The sequence below is a fragment of the Myzus persicae genome, unplaced genomic scaffold (assembly GCF_001856785.1).
Source record: "Myzus persicae strain clone G006 unplaced genomic scaffold, MPER_G0061.0, whole genome shotgun sequence".
Taxonomy (NCBI): Eukaryota; Metazoa; Arthropoda; class Insecta; order Hemiptera; family Aphididae; genus Myzus; species Myzus persicae.
The window spans coordinates 73,735-88,619 of NW_019104355.1; the positions used below are offsets into that span (position 1 = coordinate 73,735).

Genomic DNA, 14,885 nt, shown 5'->3' on the forward strand with positions numbered 1-14,885 from the left:
TATATACACGTGTCTATACATATTAGTCTCAAACGCAGACAATGTTTTCCCAGCTTCGAAAATTAACTCACTCGATATAGCTTTTGACGGACAACCCCTAATTTTACCCGCGACCAAATAATTCGTTCGATTCGTCGTCTGTGCCTAAAAGTCTACAATAGTATGGCGGTCCTAATCAGTCAAAACGCATTAACCAGTTGTCAGCTTTTATCTAATGTAAGCTATCGTAACAAGTGTACCTCTGTGAGGGGGGATTTGATGTGAGTGACTATTTTCCTTTCCCTTACACACCTCACCCACTCGCTAACTAAAAGGCCATATAATACTTAACATAATATAATAAAAACATATCTATAATTCGTTATTTTGTTACATTTGTCCATTAGGAAATATTCATGATTTAGTATTGTCTTTCAGCGGCAAGTAAATACTGCAATTTTTGCGAGTGTTCAATATATAAGGCTTTGTGATTCTATATAATAGTCTTATACATGAAGTCTGCTGCTTCGAATGATTATGCAATTCGATCGCTTTATTGCCGTCTAAAGTCTATCACGAGGCGTCAAACATTGTATATACCTACTCAATCATATGCAAAGAAATTATATTCATTGTTTCAATATTATTATGCTGCATTTGTATGGTATTTACTTGAGGCGCAATATATATGTTAATAGTATACTCGATGTATAGGTAAGAAAATATAATTCTCCTTTCAGACAAGAATTGGTTTTATTAAAGTTTGTTTTTATAAAAACTGTAGTTATAATGTGGTTTCAGTATAATATATATTATATAACATATTGATACTGATATATTTTGTATAATATTAATATTTAAAGTACATGGTACATTTGTTTAGTATATATTTTGATATTTTCATGAAACTAATGTCCACTTTGTATAAAAAGTATCACTATGCAAGGAAATTTGCATCATCTGAACAAACGTATCTTGTCATTCAATGATTTATCATTTTTCAAAAATACATTAAATGAATAATGTTATTTAATTATATTAATATTATGTCAAATACAACTTAGCGAGACAAAACTCAGTACCTTATGTGAAATTGTAAACACAATCTCTATAAAAACCATGTGACATTTAATAAAAATAATTTTTCACCATACTTAATACTAAACATTTTAATTTGCATAAAACAACATGATATTATATAATATTTGTATATTGTTGGCAATTTTTAACATCATAAAGTTGAAGCTATGATATTATGTAGTAAATATTTTAAAGTTTATACAAAAAAATAAAATTATATATTTATAATAATATTGTATTAACTCTATATATACTTGTAATGATAAATTCGATATAAATAAAATAAAATATTTTATTTATAACATTGTCTCAGTATAATAAGTATAATAAATGTCACACATTGTTTGTACATAGAATTAGAATGACTGAACAATTAATTAACTCTTAAATCAGTGAAATCAATTCCACTGTGTTAACTGTTAATGTATTATGTATGTGTTTATTACGTGTTCACTCCATTAAAAGTTATCATCGGATACCTATATTAAAAAGAAATAAAAAAACATTTTAGAAAACTAAAAACTTTGGTAAATCATTCAATTCAAGCACAGAAATATAATATTTAATTATGGACGTGCCTACTTTTATTTTACGTACCTATATCATTTATGAGGTTACGATATTTATGAATTAGTTTCAATCGCTTGTAATCCTGCCACCACAAGTGCAGTTGAATGTTAAGTGCATCATAGTTTAACGGTTTCAATATACTTAAATATATATCTCATCATACCGATACGAATATATAAATATATGTGGATATCTATGTATGTATAATGTATGGATCAATATAATAATATAATATATAGTACCTATTAACTACTGTATATAAATATAATAATAATGTAAGAGTATGAAATATATTACATGTATAAATATATATGTTTATTATATACTATAGAATATAATATGAGGTAGGTATTTATATGATATTTTGTATTTCAATGAAGACCAAACACGCTCAAAGTTCTAAGCACATCAATTTTTGCAAAGGTCTGCTACAGCGATATTTTGTGTGTATATATTATACAGGTACAATTCCTATTATATATACCTTCACTGTTCATAAAAAAACAAAATAAAAAAAAAAATAATAAATTATACGATTAAATGGTCTTGTCACGTTATTTTCGAGCCAAACACGCAAAAATCGTATATAAGTTATAGGGTTTCGAACAGAACGGAAACTAAAAGTAGCATTTTGATTGATCAATATATGAATACTGTCTTGCGCATTCTACTATTTTTTATGGTTAAAAGCATAGGTCGATGACGTCATTTCGCCCTAAATGTCAGTAGTGGCGCAATCGCTGCGGTAAATACAGTCTGCCAGCGACCACCCTCATTCAGTATCACTTTAGTGTGTAACGTATGAACTTATGATTTCATGATTTTTATTTTGCCGTTTATGGCAGTTACCATTTTTTTTTTATTAAATAATTATTCCTGTGTTCATAATCAGAACGAGTTTCTAAAATAATACTCAGATAATATTTTAATGATATAAGATAAAATCTGAATTTGCGTATAGTTCATGTCTTCATGAATATCTCAAATTATTTTATTTTATTATGCTGACTAAATCGTCAACGAAAAAATAATAAAGAATACTTTAGTCCTTCGTAGTATGAATCTCTTGAAAAAGTATGTAATAGGTACTTGTAATATAATGTACTCGTATAATATCGAAATTGCAATTTATTTATACATTTTTATTTATGAAACGGGTTTTTCTTGTAACAGCCAACAATATCTTAAACTATTTTTATTATTTCAGAAGCCATCATCTATCAACATAAAATCAAAAAGATACCTATATGCGAACGTATCGTTAAAAATTGTACATACAGACAATACATATTATGATTACCTACCTTGCTGCTTTTCAAAACAAGTCCGTCGAAATGGTGCCCGTCAGGTAAGCTAAAATACGTTTATTGAATTACCTATAAATTTTAGTTGAAAATTTTAAAAATAAGATATTCTATACCTGTACGGTATAATAATAATACACCTTGAAATTTGAATACATATACGCAGCGTAAGTAATTCTCCACCCCATCACGATCTTGGTGTTTTCGGGTTTTCACCCATATCAATATCTCGTCAACATTTTTCAAAATTATATATGCACAGATTTTGAAATTGATTTGATCAATAAACTCGCAACGGTGAGTTATTTGTTCACCATTTTAAGAGGCTATACCTATATTATTATAAGTTATAATAAAATATTATACATATTACATATTTATCATTTTTAGACCACGTTTATGATTATTAGGTACTTAAACTAATTTTTAATCCATAATTTATTTTAATTTGTCAGTAAATATTTTGTTGAAAGTTAATTGCGTTCGTATAACATACCGTCAGTCATAATAATATTCATTTTTTTATTTTCACGATCTGAATAAAATAATACAAACAAGATTTTCATCATAATATATATACTTGCATATTAATCGAATCATATCAAATTTCATTCAATGGTTAAATGTTTAAATAATAAATATCTTGTAATGTTAATTTAATATTTTTGTCAGTTATGGCATATTTTACTGTTGGAACGTTAGAAGTTATTTTTGTAGTAGTATTACTGTATTAGTTGCTTTTATGCAGTGTTATGCTATTCATTTTACACAAGCGGCTCCAGTATGATTTTAATAGAAATGTTTATTCATTAAAAAACTGTATTAATAGAAATTCAACAATATTAATACTTTACTAATATTAACTTTATATCTTATCTATATTATCTAATTTATTATTTTGTCAGCTTTATACTTCAGGTTTTTCTAAAACCATTGACTATTGTCTTTTATTTAAAGTTTAAACACTGCAAAAAATGCATAAGCATAATAGTAAAATGAAGGTTTTAGAGTACTGGCGTACAGTTATTATGTTGAAAAATCATTGAATAAGTTTCGTTACATTTTTGATTATTTGATCAAGTATTTACTTACAGAACTTTGAACTTTTAAACTCGTAATGCTCAGTAGTCAGCCTTATTCCTATCATATCGATGTTTGATGTAACAGTCTATACCAAGATAGCTAGTTTACACATTGTCTTAAAATGTGAAATAGAATATAAACATGTTTATTTTAACGTTCTAGTATTTTTTTAAAATTATTTTAATAGGTAGTTACTCTGATAACGTTTGAATCTAATTTTATTGCGACTTGTTTAACCTGATGGCTGATGCTGTACTACTGTAGATATACATATTTTTTTTAAATTGCATTTTTTCATGTATTTGCACTGTGACCATTTATAATAGTAACCTGTTCATCAATGTTAATCTTTATATGTATTTTTTAAATTTATTACTTCAATTAAGCCTACACAAAATTATAATCGTGAGTGAATCGTGTATATTAAACGAGTTTTTTTTTAATCAGTTAAATAGGCTATGTTGACAAAACTTGTTACAAGACTTTTGTGACATGTTTTGTGAACCTATATCCCTGACCAAGTATATTATTATTAGAACAAAACTAAAATTACTCTTTTGACAAATCATTTTTTTTAAATATGTATAACTTATAATTAATAATAAGCTATGCCATTTATGACAAAAATATTTTCATGAAAATAGTTACCAGCGTTTTTGAATTTATTATATAGAGTGTAAATTCTCTTTTACTAAAATAATAAAGAATAAAGAATATCATTCAACAATTAGTATCAAAAATAATCAATAATTAATACAATTTTATAGTCAATATAAAACTCACTAAAGATTAAACATTTATTCGACAATTTAAACTTGTTTCTTGAAAACAAAAGAAGAACATTTTTAATAGCATACATTTAATCTGTAATTTATTGTCTTTGATAAAACGTATACTATCAGATGAACCAAATCATAACTAGGAGAACTATTATTTCTTATATAGGACATGAATGAGTTAGTGTTCATGCTTATGAAAACCTCCAGATTTATCGTTATCGTGACTTATCGCCCTTGTGTTAATTACCATTTTTAGATAAAATTATACATTTAAGTTTGAACCGGTTTAAAAAAATATTGTTAAACTGAGTTAAGATATTTAATTTCCTAGGTCATTATTTTTTTTGAAATTTAAAATTCCAGTTTGTAGTTAATTTTCCGCTAATTTAAAATCTAAAAACAGAAATCGCTACAAACTCAGCTATGAAAAAATGTTGATCCTTCATAATGCAGCCATAGTTATGCCTCTGGAAATTAAATATTAAATATAAGGATATAATATGTAAGTCTTTAACAAAAAAAAAACATTTAGTTAACATAATATACATATATATATTATGCTGTAATATGGTGTGCATAAACATAGTTTTCACTTGATACCTATAGGTTGGTTAATATACATAAATATTTAGCTTTTAAATTCAAAATTGTTAACAAAAACAAGGAAATAATTAAATGATAATTTTTGTACTTCAGTATTTCACTGATGAAAAGTTTTATTAGATTTCTTGTCTGGAAATTAAATACAATTACACTTAGCAACAATAATTATTCATCGTCATAGCATATGTTAGGTAGACCACTGTTGCAGAAGAGTATATGTTATCACAACATTTTAAAGTAGTCATTATTAAATTCACAAAACTATTGCAACGGAAAATAATTATTTGTTTTTAACGCTTTAACTGTACTTTACTAGATAGAAATTTAATTTGATGATTCATTTGTGTAACGAATCTTCTTCAGCCTATATAATGCCTAAAGTATTACATTTTATAAATGATATACATACATTCTACCCATATCTATCATTGGAACTTTATTTTATTCGATGAGTTAGTGAATGTTTTCGCAGTAATTATATTAATTTTATTTCGCATTTTATATACTCAATATTATGAACACGTCAGAATTCTAAACTCTGTATAATTGAATAGTCTGCAATCTGCATTTGAATTATTTAAAAAAGACAATCTGGAATTATATTTTTTCTAATACACCAAAAACTACCCATGTTGTACAAAACTGATTTTGCCTAATATAGTATGTATAGTATATAGTACCTGCCTATCATATATTCAACGACTCTTTAGTACATTCGCAGTCGACAAAAATTATTTCTGAAATGAAATAAGAAATCCATCGTTTTCGAACCGTATAGAATTTTGTTTTCTCGATAAAATACGAGCAACCGAATAAAATAATTTATTATTCATTGTCGATGTATTGACACGAATCGCGAGGGTTATTGGTGGGTGCGATAGGTTCGTAATAATATAATATTATGTTATGCGTGAGTTGTATGGCTGTGTATAATTTAATATAAATATACGGACGAAGATCCCAACTGACAAATCAAACACATCATTTAGTATTCGATTGCGGACTATATAAATATTTTACCACCGTCTATTATGGTCATGAGCGAGTATGATGGCACGACCGATGATGCGATTATTATAAATAAATTGTAATGTAGAAAATAGTTACATATTATTATTATTATTATTATTATTATTATGTATGTATATGAGTGTTGTAGGGTGCAGGGTACCCATAGTAACCTATGTGTGACGATGACGTATACTTCGCGATGGACGGTTTGTGCTGTAAAACAAGAAATTATTTAGCAAAATAAATATAATATTAGTATAATATTGTATAATAAATTACCGTTTTTTGATGAGTTCGCTGTCGTTGCCTTGGCGAACGTAATTATTATTTCTTTAACTATTTTTGCCCGAAAAAAAGAATTGCAATTTATACCGCAATGTGCCAACCGCATCATTAATTACACACGACTTGCGTTCTCTATACGATATACATAGAATGTGTATAATATTCCTGTGTATAACCTATGTGGCTATACATTTATAATACATGATATATCGTTCCGAGTATAGGTAAAAAAGCGGAACTGTAGTGGTGGAGATCCTATGTGCGACCTACCCACCTATATATAGTTGGTGGCCATCGCCAGGCAGTGTCTATCAAAACAACACACGTGTACGATATAATATAATATTCTATTTTGTCAGCGGTCGAAACGCGATATACCTACCTATTTCAGCCGTGCAGCACACATGCGATACCTACATAACAATATAATATTATGATTAGTCTCGTATAGGTACATTGGTATTGTAAACGTGTAATACGGTTTTCTCGTCGGTACCTGTACAATAATATAATATCGTATCGGACATAAAAGTTAAAAAAAATAGTTATCCTTCAAAATATGTCTATATCGAAAGTGCAGTGCGATTATTGACGCGAATATTTTTTGTGACCGAAAAGCCATACCGCACGCGATACTGACACTAGGCAGTAGGCACATAACATAACTTATTATATTATTACATAGTGTATAGATTGTAATGTTGTGAAGGTATCGTTGGTTACATTATGCAGTGCAAAAGTAAGGTTAGACGCATACCGCAATACGAAAGCGCGTTCGATGTAGGAAATCGGTTCGAAAGTCTATATGGTCCGTCGGTTCTCCGACTTATCGTTCCTCCACCGAGTGCCACTGCTCCATGGTCTCTATGAAAACGTCGTGTGTGACCAGCTGACCCGCATCCTGCAAGTGCAAAAACTTACAGTGTATACCCATACGTAGAGCAGTGGTCCCCAAACAAGTTTTCCTTACGGTACATTATTATTATTATTAACTATACTTAAATTTGCGGCAAACATTTGACAAACATTTTGTACTTGTCCACGACCATAGTATAATAGTAATTAGAAAACAAACACCAATGACCTGCAATGACGACCATTTGAATATGTTCACAATAAAATATTAAAATACACATTAGGTCATTAGATAGGATTATAGGTATATTTTTTTATAGATTTAGTATAATTTCTTCCCAAAAAAGTTTCATTTTGAAGACGGAATAACGTATATTAATGTGCATTAAAAGTGTTATTTTCAATAACTTTTTTTTCCATTTTGATGGATTAAAATTTCAAATTTTTACCTCACACCCTTTGGGAAACATTGATGTACAGATGTGTAGACAACTATCACGACGTATGAAACCTTCATGTTTTACGAATATTATAATATCATAACCCGTACGCCTAGAACGCCGTTTTCGTACATGAAGCCAAGAAACCTTTCTATCCGTCGCTCAACCCTCGGTCCCCGCTTCCCGATTTCCGTAGGTACCTATACCCCGTATCGCGTATTCCGCCTGTTTCGAGTGTCAGCGCACTATTATATTTTGTATTATATAAAATATAATATCGATATTTTATTATAGTTTAACCATTTTTTCCTCCGACAAAATAATGCCGAACGATCGCTGGCGTCGCTCGAACAAAAACAGCAACTATATACACTACAACAACGGTGACCAGCAATTTGTGCGTATTATTATGTGTTTTTTTTTTACTTTATATTATTTTATTTTATTTTTTATCATTATTATTATTACTATTTTTTTTTTGTCGTCCAACTGCGTCGTGCAACAAAATGTGAGTCATGCGCGACCAAGCATAACTCCGGCCCCGGTAACGTGAACAACGACTGAAAAGCCACCAGAGTTCATCAGACCACTGTGGCCGCACTCCCTCCAAAACGGGGGAAAAAAATATATAAAATAATGAAAATAATACGCCATCGTTTTCTCGCAGATACCCGTGCAGACTTGAACGCACACACACTCAGGCACACACCATAATCCACACCCCGTATATATGCGCTATAATGTTGTACTTAAATTTTGCCCACTCTTATTGGCGGCATCGTTCATACTCTGGCAAAGCAGACGACACAATGAAAATAACAATAATATTAATGCACATTATTGCACGAATCTACGATATTATTCACTGTAAAACCTCCGTTGAACGACATTTTCAGTATTTTTCTGTATATATGAGAACCGCAACCACATTAGAACCAAATTCGCGTGGTTCTATTTAACGAATCTCTCTGTAGTACGAAGTTCTCATGTCGCCCATGAGACTGATGTGGAAGTTTCACTGTGTATATACAATATACATATTATAATATAGCCGCGACCCACCAGAGACGGTTAGGCTCCATCGCGTCGGTGGTGGCGGAACAGACCTCATTTAGCGGGCAGTAGTTCTGAGCAGCAGGCAGTAGTGCTGAGCAGCCAGCAGCAGCAGCGTCACCGTCATCGTAGCGGTTGTATCTTTCCGTTCTCCGTCACCCCCCATCCGTCGCCGCTCCTTCCGCTTTGTCCCCTGACCGCCACCGTCGTTACAACCCGTTCCCGTGCCGCCCACTCACCCCCCTCCTCTACGCCAAAGCCGCTGCCGCCACTGGGCGCGTCCGCGTCGCTTGCGCGTAGGGGCCCCCCGGAGAAATCTGCCGCCGCCGGGCCATCCGGCGCGCACCAAAGTCGGACGTCTAGGCGGTAGTCGCAGTCAGTATTCGTCCGGTCTCGGCCGCACGAAGAAGAGACGGCAGACGCGCCGCTCTCTCGAGTCTCTCCCGAGTCCGTGTGTGTCGCACCGCCGTCTGACAGCCGCCGCCGAAGCGCCCCCCTCACCACACACACGGGGGGGGGAGTCGCCCGTCCGGAGGAGGTAACGCGTCGCCGACGTCGTCGTCCGCCTATTCGTCTCGAGTACGCTGTGTCGTCACTTCAAGTCGAACCGTCCTCGCAGACACACGTCAGCCGCCGCAGCTCTTGTACGGTTTCCCATCCGTCGTTTCTCTTGCGTTGCGTTCTCGATTTTCGGTCTTCGTCGTCTTCAATCTATGATCATTGCAATAACAATAATAAATAATATTATTATTGCGCTGCCGCGATCGTCGTTATTATATACAATTAATAACTCGCTGTGGACTGGGAGATCGGTTTTTTTTTTATTTTCTTCGCACTTTCGTTTTTCGTTCGCCACTTTTGCGCGCGCCGCCTCCGGGCGTCTCTACGTCGCGACCGCAGAAGACTGCTTGCTGTTGCCTCTGCCGCCACCGCCACCGCCACTGCCGCCGCCACTGCTACGACCGACTGGACGCGAAAACGCGTAAAACGACATTATTATTGCAATAACGTATACGCTCCTCCGGATGCATAGCACCGCGCACATCGATGGTTTAACATTTGTGGTGTCTCACCGAAAATGGCACTGAAAGAATTCACGGGGTTCATATTTACACATCACCCGTAGTTCTTCTGTGCCGTGTTCGGTGGTCATTTGGACCGACACACGTCTCGTCGTCGCATATTTTACCGGCCCTGCTGTAATATAATAATGTTTTACTAGCATCAGAACACTGTTGTCCAAAATATGGCCAGCGCAATCGGTATTTTTGTGTTTTGTTTTATGTTTTATGTTTTATTAGTTAGTCTAATTATTATCATACAATAATATGTTTTTTGTTTTTTTTCTGAGTTACTTTTACACTATTTATTTTTTTTTTATCGCCGGAACTAGACAACAACAACAACAACAACAACAACAACAATAACAACGACAACGATAACAATATATAAATAGTATTGTCACTCGTACTCGATATAGATACCGTAAATAGTACGTAGGTATTTAAATAAACTTAAATTTAATGTTAACAATAATATTGTGATAGTATCATCACTCTTAAATATTTTCATAACATTTTTGTCTTAATATAAATATTGTACTTCTCATAACCTTTCTATTTTATAATAATTATTTTTTATTATAAAAATATATTCGAACTGCACTTTGTTAGACTGTTATTTATATTAATAATATTATGTATCATGCGCGTGTGTTGTCGACAAGTCTCGTGTGCACATACTATTATATATTGTATAAGTTTTTGAACAATTTTTTTTGTCGCCAGCCATATTTTAAAATGTGTGTTTGTAACAAGCGTATGTTGAAATTTTTGTAAAAGAACGCTTGGTTCATATATAATGATATTATATTGCTTTTCATATTATTATTTTTTTCGTTGCAAATAACAATTATTTATTATAATAATATAAACATATTTTATACAACAATTATTATTACCATTATACGTTTTACATTTTATACTGCATAACAATATAATAATATAGACGCCTCTATAATTCACAATCATTATTATTATTATTATTATTATTAGTATTAATAGTCGCTCGTCTCGTTCGTAGGAATCACATCATTGTCTGGTTTTAACCGCGTTTGACGTTCAACAACTGCACAGCAATAGTAATTGTTTTTCCTATTATTCTGTCGTCACCACTCCGTAGGTAGTTGTGCAACATATTTTACGGCGAAAAACTGTATACTTTTTATTATTTTTTACGTCAAAACTTAACGGTCTCAACGCTCCCCCACCAGCCTTGAGCCACATAGGCGGAGTATTGTTATGTTATATACGAAATGGGTATTGGCAGTGTATTTGGTGTTTACACTCGATGGTTTTAATATTACTGGTGGTGACTTGTACGTATTTTATAATTATTGTTATTTTGATATTATGTGTTTTGATGTGATCGAATAATCGGGGTGGAGTATCGATGCCCACTCGGCCCTAGGTGTATCGGTTTGTGGATGTTTTTGTAAACGAGACTCAACCGACTGGACTTGGCCAAAATCAAAATGGTGCTCCCACAATACAATATAAATAATATTCGGGAAGGTGTATGGTATATATATAGGTGCCGTGGTTGGTACCCATTTGAAACCGTTGCTCGTTTTCACTTTTTTCGACTGCAGCAGCTGTACACGACAGCCATAGACGATGTTATTATTATTATTATTATTATTATTATTCCAATAGACACCGCTCAGCGTACATTATAATGGGTTTAATAATAATAATAATGTAACAACATGCCGTTTTATTATCTTGGATGAAATTTCGGGACGAATGGCAGAACAAACGACCACATAATAATAATTATTATATACCACAGCCTTAGTAGTCTGTTGTACAACAGTGTGGTGTGCGATTCTTTGGAAAATAATAAAATATTATATTATTATGTTATGTACCTTTAGGTATTTATCGTACACGCACTACACGCCGTTTAACGGGCGTTGTTCAAACGATGATAACAGTAGGTACGTCAATACTCACATACTATTATTTTTATTATAAACTATAATAATATTATCATTGTTTTTTACTTGTGTGGTGGCCGGTGAGACTACATAATAATACTAACAATATATTATTAAACGTACAATTTTTTTGTTTTTGTCGATATATTATTATTATAATAGTGCGCGAATATAATATAATATAATTATTTTGTTGTCGTTGTCTATACATACCTGATGGTGCCCACCGGTACACGATAATCGGACACGAGCGGATGTATTGCATTGTAGTAAACAGTAATAACGCGTGTGTCTAATTATTATGATAATACGATGTAATGATGTATGTATTATTATATTTTTATTTAACATTGAGATCATGTCGAAATGTCGAATAAAAATACATAGGTACTCGTACTAGGCAATGTAATGATATCAGTATTTCTATTTCAGAAGCGTATAACGTCGACCGAATAATGAATAATTATATTTTGTTATTATTGTAACACGCTCTCGCTCGGGCCTCGCACTCGGCTATAATATCGATCGGAATAATAATATTGTTAGGTGACATAACGATATTATTGAAATGATATAATACTATTATTATACACTTCCGATTTATATTTTAATAATACCTATTACGTTATGTAGTAGGAAGTCGACGGAACTACCGACCGTTTTTGTCTTTTGTGTCGAACATTTAAAGGTTTTACGAGACGATACTCCGAAGGCTTGTATGACTTCCAAGAGGATCGAAATTCACACACAAAATATTCGGGTAAGTGCCGTGGTGCTGCAGTGAAAACATACCATCGTAAAATAATAATATTAGGTATTTTTGGCTCAATATTATACAGTGTCATATCATGGTGTTTCCGGTTTCTAGAACAAAATTATTTTTTTATTTTGTTTATTCTTTTCAGAGGCACATGTAAATCCTACGGTTTGAAATTGTAAATGAGTATTACAATATTGGTAGGTCGTATATAGGTACTATCGTACACTTTTACTAAACTACTCAGTACTCAATACTCATTTATACGTATGCGCGTTTAATGTTTTTACTTTTTACAATATTATGTGTTTGTTCAGTAAGTATAATTAATATCACAATACGAAACAATATTACCTATAATACATTATTCCAATCCTTGAGTAAACGTATTAAATTATAATCATGTACAGGTACGTAGACAACTAATCATCAGGTTGAGATTGCTTAACTGTGGTTCAAATATATTGTGTTATATTTTATGTTGCACCAACTTCGAAGCATTTTTTTTTCTAATGAATTTTGCAAAAATAACTATATAAACAATATAAACTATGTCTATGACATGTATCATAAAATGTTCCGAGTAGTATTTTTTTTTTCCAATTTGAGATTATGAAACTAATGTGATTGACTACCTAAATAAATTAGGTAGGTAGTATAAAACACCATAAAGATATACCTTGTAATTAACCTAAGTATTTAAATTATTGCCTATAAATAAGATTTTAAAAATAATTAACCTTACCATAGTTAATTTTATCTTTACATTTGATAATATTTACCAAATGGTCCTATCATATAATATTATAATGAATATAAAATGTACAAAAACATTTTATACTGAAATAATTTTTACTCGAGCTTATCAGCAACGTTGTTTTAGGTGTTGCGATCTTCATTTCAATATATCATTGATAAATTTAAAAGTCGTTAGTACATAATCCTTCGTCTTGGTGCAGGGAAACTATGTTTCAAGTCTCAAGAAAATATTCGTTCACACTCGATACCTAAACGATATTCTTATTAGTTATTGGTAGTATTAATAATATCATAATTGAAATATCCCTTTCGCTTGTTTTATTTTAAAAAAAAGTTTAAAAAAATACATTCAATACATTTCCAATCAATCAACAAACATAGCTCTTCGAATGCATAATTTTCGTTCTATCTTCTCGTATTGCGTTGGACTTATGCAGAGGTGCTTTAAGTTCAGCTTTCTATAATGTACAGCGGAGCGGCCAGTGGGCTGTAAAATACTATTTTATCACGTTTCGGGTGGCCGGGCCGCAAAATAGAAAACTGTTCCGATGACGGTGCAGAATATTATATATTATTATTGTACCTGCGAACTACGGTAGCAGTAAAATGCAAATGCACACTCCCGTATAATATAATAATAATATATTACATCGCCGCCGAGCACCAGTCACACCGGCCGAGGCCCTACTTATTTTTTTCGTCGTTGACACACTGGCCCCAAAACAACGCGTATTTCTATTTGATATTACATTATATTAAATTAATAATAGGTATATGTTAGTAGTTACAGCGACGGAGCGCGTCATGTTTGAGCTCCTATCAGCGTTTCACCTGGATTTTCGTAATTTTATCGATTTGCAGTTATTAGAATATTATACTGAAAGGGGTTAATTCGTGATACAAAACGGCAAAGGCTAACCCTAGGTATTTGATATATTGTAATATTTTGAGCGTTAGGTGAGAGTAAACACTATAAACTGAAATAATAATTCTATTATTTCTTGAAATGTTATTAAATCGTATGGAGTGGTCGCAATCGATAGTGTGTTATTTGTGTTCGCTATATAAACACTAAAAATCGCTTAATTGAGGTCCCGTGTTATTAATTTAATAATTAGTGTGTAGTAACATTTCTCGTTTTTGTCACCAATCTTTTCAAACTCTAGCGCAAGCATGTCTCCGGAGTTTAAACTGTGTAATGATTAGTGATTGCACAATGAAATATTTAATCTTGAGTAATAATTAATATGTTTTTGAAATAAATCAATCTAAATAATATTATCTACCCATACATAACAGTCATAACACTGTAAAACTAGTTTTTTGTAT

The 14,885-nt window shown here is 31.9% G+C and overlaps 1 long non-coding RNA gene across 1 annotated transcript in view; it reads left to right on the forward strand.

The window, feature by feature from the left end:
* The window catches only part of LOC111041456, an 82,335-nt gene that overhangs the window by 48,939 nt on the left and 18,511 nt on the right, over positions 1-14,885 (forward strand). The window contains exon 3 of the long non-coding RNA XR_002605328.1: positions 2,837-2,977. This is a non-coding gene — a long non-coding RNA (uncharacterized LOC111041456). The remainder of the gene's footprint in view (positions 1-2,836; positions 2,978-14,885) is intronic.